Below are 7,776 nucleotides of genomic sequence, written 5' to 3' on the forward strand. Positions count from 1 at the left end.
ACACGTGCATGTCAATTGGAGATTACGATCAACGGGTATTAATTCTAAACTTGTATTGTTTCTTCCTGGTCAGCTACCTCAAAGGGAATTGTCAATGTTAAAATGTCTTTGTCTCTGTTTCTTTGGTCTCTGCTATTATTCGCGCCATGTTAAAAGACGCAGTCCTTCCCGTTACAATCAGTTCGGCTTACCTTCTAACATCTAGCCAGGTTTACACGGGCAAAGACCATACCCCCACCTGGACACATACCCAGATTCAACAGACTGACCGTGAAAATCAATTCGGCTTACCTTCTCACATCTAGCCAGGCTTACACGGGCAAAGACCATACCCCCACCTAGACACATACCCAGATTCAACAGACTGACCGTGAAAATCAGTTCGGCTTACCTTCTCACATCTAGCCAGGCTTACACGGGCAAAGACCATACCCCCACCTGGACACATACCCAGATTCAACAGACTGACCGTGAAAATCAATTCGGCTTACCTTCTCACATCTAGCCAGGCTTACATGGGCAAAGACCATACCCCCACCTGGACACATACCCAGATTCAACAGACTGACCGTGAAAATCAATTCGGCTTACCTTCTCACATCTAGCCAGGCTTACATGGGCAAAGACCAGACCCCCACCTGGACACATACCCAGATTCAACAGACTGACCGTGAAAATCAATTCGGCTTACCTTCTCACATCTAGCCAGGCTTACACGGGCAAAGACCATACCCCCACCTGGACACATACCCAGATTCAACAGACTGACCGTGAAAATCAATTCGGCTTACCTTCTCACATCTAGCCAGGCTTACACGGGCAAAGACCATACCCCCACCTAGACACATACCCAGGTTCAACAGACTGACCGTGAAAATCAATTCGGCTTACCTTCTCACATCTAGCCAGGCTTACACGGGCAAAGACCATACCCCCACCTGGACACATACCCAGATTCAACAGACTGACCGTGAAAATCAATTCGGCTTACCTTCTCACATCTAGCCAGGCTTACACGGGCAAAGACCATACCCCCACCTGGACACATACCCAGATTCAACAGACTGACCGTGAAAATCAATTCGGCTTACCTTCTCACATCTAGCCAGGCTTACACGGGCAAAGACCAGACCCCCACCTGGACACATACCCATATTCAACAGACTGACCGTGAAAATCATTTCGGCTTACCTTCTCACATCTAGCCAGGCTTACACGGGCAAAGACCATACCCCCACCTGGACACATACCCAGATTCAACATACTGACTGCTTCCTGTGCAGGGTGGGAATGTTTAGATGATGTATGTCATGATATGTGACCCTCCACTACGGAATGAGTCGCATGTCACATCGCGCGGTTCTGCGCTAGGCTTAATATAAGTCCGGGGAGTGTCTGGTAACAGTGTGAGGGTCACCTTAGTCACAGGCTTATAACTCAAACAGTTTTCGCTCTTTTCTAAAACGATTTTCACCACTGGATAGAGCATAAAACACTCTTGAGGAAAATGTAAAAATAAGAAAATCATGCAAAGGTGACATGCGACTCATTCCGTGGTGGAGGGTCACATATGTCACTACTGCCCATTTAGAAATGAGTTCATCCAAACAATTCTGACTCAGTCAGTCTACACAGAGATCACTCAGATTGGTGATGTTTGTTACATGTCCTAGTGGAGGGAGAGTCTTATCCTATGTAAAAGCTTGGCCATATCTGAGATGGTGAGCCAACATTTGGCTTAATGTCATTGCCTTCAAGGGAAGGGCTGTGCCCATAACAGTAAACGTATACAAGTACTCCCATAACCAGTGTTGGTCGTAGGAGAACGATGTGTTGGAGATGTCCACTACTCTGGTGCCCACTCCTCTCCCTCGCTGCCTTTGCCTTCCCCATTTCCAACTGGGTGGACTGGGGAGCAGTTGCACAAATCGGGTATTTGTATTCTCCCCGGGTGAGGATTGAACCCCACGACCTCCAGCGTGAGAGGCAAGCGTTCTAACCACTGAGCCAATCCGAATCTGGTGCCTATAAAGGTATCTTCCCAAACGTGTAGACCACCTTGGGAATCACCGTAGATCCATTCAAGCTGTTACGAGCGACAAGAGTATCCTTCCACACACCAACAATCTACAGCCTTTGCGAAGTGGACAATTTTTTTGAATCAATTTCGTAACAAATGCCCCCATTATTCTGCAAATGTAAAGGCCAACATCGTCCGCGCGACAGATGTAGCTCTGTTTTCTTGTGCCAGTAATACATTCGGCGTCTCTAGCAACGCTACCTTTATCAGTGTGGCCTTCTACGATAACGAGGCTTTAATTGTCTCCTGGAGACGGAAAACCACGAAACATATTTCTCCTCTGCACAAGATATAATCAAGGCTCTTGATTTGTGGTATGTGTCCATGTGGATGGATGGTGGATCTTATTCCATGCACAGTTATTGTATAGCTCAGTGAAAGTACATGATCACTTACACGGGAAGGAATTTTGTTTGTTTGTTTGCTTAACGCCCAGCCGACCACGAAGGGCCATATCAGGGCGGTGCTGCTTTGACATATAACGTGCGCCACACAGCAGACAGAAGTCGCAGCACAGGCTTCATGTCTCACCCAGTCACATTATTCTGACACCGGACCAACCAGTCCTAGCACTAACCCCATAATGCCAGACACCAGGCGGAGCAGCCACTAGATTGCCAATTTTAAAGTCTTAGGTATGACCCGGCCGGGGTTCGAACCCACGACCTCCCGATCACGGGGCGGACGCCTTACCACTAGGCCAACCGTGCCGGTACGGGAAGGAATGTATCTTGAACAAAAATTAATATGTGTCTGGCGAGAACCAGCTTGTGTCTGAACAAAAGTGCGTTGATGGTGGCAACAGCGTTATCATTATCAATGTATCGCCACATTGGCGCGTCGTTTGTTTCATGTCTTGACAGTATGATAATTATGTAGATGTAAAGTATTGTTCGGGGAACGCTCAATCATCCAAATAACGATATAAAGACGGAAAGAAGACTATGCGTTAGTAGTTGGTATGCTCAAGGCACAAAGAAAACACCTGTTATGCGTGCATTCGTAACTTAATTTAAGCTTCAGTGTGTTTGTCTTTCTGAACTATGTCTCATGTCTGCGCTTTTGTTCAGGGAAGCAACGAAGACGCATTTGGGCGTAGACTCATTGTCGCAAGATAATTCTCTCCCACCCAATCCCCACTATTTCTGTTTGTCTGTCTAGCCCTCTGTCTCTTTCTGTCTGTCTGTCTGTCTGTCTGTCTATATCTATGTCTCGTAAACTCTCTCTCTCTCTCTCTCTCTCTCTCTCTCTCTCTCTCTCTCTCTCTCTCTCTCTCTCTCTCTCTCTCTCTCTCTCCTACTCTTTCGTCTGTGCATTATTTCCGAGTTGCAGTGTACAGGGATGGGCGCAGAAGTATTCTGCAAGTAAAATATCTGCCTCCATTTCCCCATGCACACGAAACTAGGTTCATCTGTCAATGCCGGGCAGCAGGCCGTTCACACACAAGCAGGGAATCGTTTGTATATCTTGCTCCCTGAAACCATCGCTTCTTCCTGCCACAAGAGACGTGTGTTAGCATAGCTCTAACAAGCATCGATCCCTAACCCCCCCCCCCTCCTAACAAAATCAAACCAAATCTGTGATCATTGCTCAGGGACGAAAGATAATAAATGGTGTGTGGCAAGGGGGGTCGAGGACATCCTATTTCTTGTCCAAACAGCATGTCTTATTTGTAGACCGCAGCGGTTCCCATTTGGGAGAGCCTTCCCTGACGTACGCGCAAGCGTGTGTGTACATCTGTCGATATGTTTTCCCTGTTGGCGGGAGCGAGCGGCCTAAGTATGAAATACTGATATAGGTAAAGCTGAGTGTAAGAACTACCCTGCTGGTTATTTTCGTTGTTGTCCACCACTCAGTTAAACGTCAGGTCTTTGACCTTTTGCCAAAAGGCTCAGCTCTCGCCCCCCATGTTCCCTGCAGATTAGAAATAAGGGGAAAACACTAACTGGATGAAAACTTTGGGAGAAAGAATACGAAAGAAGTAAAAAGTGAAAATGTATTTGCACAGTTCTTCTAAATGTCTAAGATCTAAGGAACAAAGGGAAGTCAGTGTGATTTGCGCGGAACCAGTCTCAACAAACGACTTTTAATTTCAAATTCTTTCTTTCTTCAAATTTATTTGGTGTTTAACGTCGTTTTCAACCACGAAGGTTATATCGCGACGGGGAAAGGGGGGGCTAATAGATGGGATAGAGCCACTTGTTAATTGTTTCTTGTTCACAAAAGCACTAATCAAAAAATTGCTCCAGGGGCTTGCAACGTAGTACAATATATTACCTTACTGGGAGAATGCAAGTTTCCAGTACAAAGGACTTAACATTTCTTACATACTGCTTGACTAAAATCTTTACAAACGTTGACTATAATTATTCTATACAAGAAACACTTAACAAGGGTAAAAGGAGAAACAGAATCCGTTAGTCGCCTCTTACTACATGCTGGGGAGCATCGGGTAAATTCTTCCCCCTAACCCACGGGGGGATTAATTTCAAATGTATGATTCTAGGTTTGTAAGTTTCAAAACATCATCAGGCAGGAGATGGTTTCAGAACAGTTCAGGCCATCCTAGAATTGTTCCAGCATAACTTGTTAAATCACCACCAAGCACTGACTGAAAAACTCATAAATGAAAATTGGTAGATAAAACAAACAGATGGATAGATAAATACATGCATAGATAGAAAGATAGATAGAGATAGAAATATAGATAGATATATATATATTTATAGAGACAGATAGAGATAGATGGATAGAGATAGATAGATAGACTAATATCAGATAGGTAGGTAGATAGGTGGATAGGTAGATAGATAAATAGATAGATACATAGATTTATAAATAGATATATGGATAGATAGACAGTACAGCTCTAGAAAAAGAGAGAGAGAGAGAGAGCGAGAGAGAGAGAGAGAGAGCGAGAAAGAGAGAGAGAGAGAGAGAGAGAGAGAGAGAGAGAAAGAGAAAGAGAGAGAGAGAGAGAGAAAGAGAAAGAGAAAGAGAGAGAGAGAGAGAGAGAGAGAGAGAGAGAGAGAGAGAGAGAGAGAGAGAGAGAGAGAGAGAGAGATAAACATACACAGAGGGAGAGAGATGCAGACAGACAGTTACAAATAATACAAAGATCAAACTATACAATTATTAATCACATGATCCAAGCAGGACTTCAAAGCTAACTATTCTCGTGTCAGAAATACCAAGAACGCAGGACACTCAAAGCAAAATCGGAGAAAAAAAACCATAGTCTGACAAATAACACAATAATGCACAAATCAAGAATCAATACATGTAGTTCGTGGATCTTCAGTGATACAAAGAAATATGTAGATTCCCGTCGACGCGACAAGACACAGGACTGCGGTGGAGGCACTTCACTGTGATTTCTCCGAATTATTGATAAATGGTTCCAGATCATCCGACGAGAGTTTCGTCATAAAATTGTCCTCCTCTCTGGCGTCTGAGTCCCAGTAATGACGCCGAACGAGAGAGCGATGGAGATGTAATGGTCGGCTTACAAGACTGCAATTTCAGGTTTACATCCGCAACATGATGTCTGCTACAGCCCATGGACTGGGTCATCAGACTGCAGATGTCTTTGGGTCGGTGATTTCGCCCCCATAGTGTCTTTGAATGGCCATCTGTTACAGGTTTTGTTCTTATAGCTAAATTGGATATTGTTAGAGCTTTGTGTCTGTATGTTGTGTTTCTCAATAATGATGGTGATTTATCACGCTGTCATAGGTTCAGTATGATGCATTCATATTGTGTGAATCATGATAAACACTACTAGTAAAAAAGACACACACACACACACACCCACACACACACACACACACACATACACACACACACACACACACACACACACACACACACACGCACACACACACACATACTTCCACACCCACACGCACACACACACACACGCGCGCGCGCCGAATAATTATCAAACAATTTTTCATGCATTTATTCTGCTGAGACATTGTGTTTCCAGTCTATAGTCATCTTAGCTTAGACATTGTCCACGGCAGGCGACCATTAACTATTCATCTTTTACAATGTTTACATACATTTCAGAAACTGTGTTTTCAGTGTGTATTGGCCGCAGCTTAGGCATTGTTCTCAGCATGCGTTAATAAAATATTCATCTTTCACAATATTGACATAGCTGCCAGCTTTACAGACGTGTATGTGTGCAGTGAAGGACAACCTTCCGTTGAAAAAAGCAAAGTCGTGTTGTGATGTACGGTATGGTGTGGTATTGTGTGGTGTGGTGTGGTGTGGTGTGGTATGGTATGGTATGGGATGGGATCGTTTGGTATTGTGGGGTATGATATTGTATTGTATTGTATTGTATTGTTTTGTATTGCATCGCATCGCATCGCTTCGCATTCCATTGCATTGCAATGCCTTGAATTGTATTGTATTGTATTGTATTGTATTGTATTGTATTGTATTGTATCTTTTGATAGTCAATAGAAAATTAATGTTATTTTTCGTTATCGAAATATTTCTAACAAGTCTGTAAACTAAATTTGCATGTGTGTGTGTGTGTCAAATTACAAGGGACGGTTAACTGAAGAAAAATGTTTTAAAACAAAATATAAGGAAAAATGCATTTTGACATTGAACCTTTCAGCTACAAAAATGTACAACTGACTGAATGTCAAAAGGAATGATACCAGCATTAATGAAAAACGGTAAACATGAAAGAAGAGTAGACAATATTAAAAATCATAGGTATGAATAATAATTAAATTGAAAAAAAAAGAACCAAAACAGAAGAACAACAACTTGGAAGGCACACAAACAGGACGGCACGGTTGGCCTAGTGGTAAGGCGTCCGCCCCGTGATCGGGAGGTCGTGGGTTGAAACCCCGGCCGGGTCATACCTAAGACTTTAAAATTGGCAATCTAGTGGCTGCTCCGCCTGGCGTCTGGCATTATGGGGTTAGTGCTGGGACTGGCTGGTCCGGTGTCAGAATAATGTGACTGGGTGAGACATGAAGCCTGTGCTGCGACTTCTGTCTGCTGTGTGGCGCACGTTATATGTCAAAGCAGCACCGCCCTGATATGGCCCTTCGTGGTCGGCTGGGCGTTAAGCAAACAAACAAACAAACAAACACAAACATGACATAATTGATTCAAAAAAACGAATTAATAAAATCAGGAAAGAAACTGAGATCTTTTGAAAAATTCCTCTCAAAAACAAAAGTAGAAATGACTACTTATTCACCATTAGTGGTTTGCTAAAGTGGTCGTAGTGCATGTTCGCGTGTCTTGCTAGAGAGTTTTCGTCGTGCATGTTTAAGTGTTTCGACAAAAGAAGACACCTTGGCTTGCCGCTTTCAACGCTTTCATCTCACACGAGATGCAGCCGGTCATAACGAAAGTCTTTCATCGGGAAGAGTTAAGAAACGGACACGCTTGGATAGATAAGTTGACTACGGTATTGATCCCATATCCAGAAACGATTCTAGCGATGTCTAAACAAGACTGTTGGGAGTTCCAATTTCAGTTCCACAAGAATACACAATTCAGTGACTCCAGTTTAAGGTGCTTGGTTACCGCCTAGGACAGATTCAAAGAATTTCCGAAACCAAAACGTGATTGTTTTCCAAATTATCAAATAACCAAAGGGAAGTAATCGCTCTTTATGCATCCGGCACGTGTAATAGAGTAATAGTGTAATGGAGTAATTT

The sequence above is a fragment of the Littorina saxatilis genome, linkage group LG2 (assembly GCF_037325665.1).
Source record: "Littorina saxatilis isolate snail1 linkage group LG2, US_GU_Lsax_2.0, whole genome shotgun sequence".
Lineage (NCBI taxonomy): Eukaryota > Metazoa > Mollusca > Gastropoda > Littorinimorpha > Littorinidae > Littorina > Littorina saxatilis.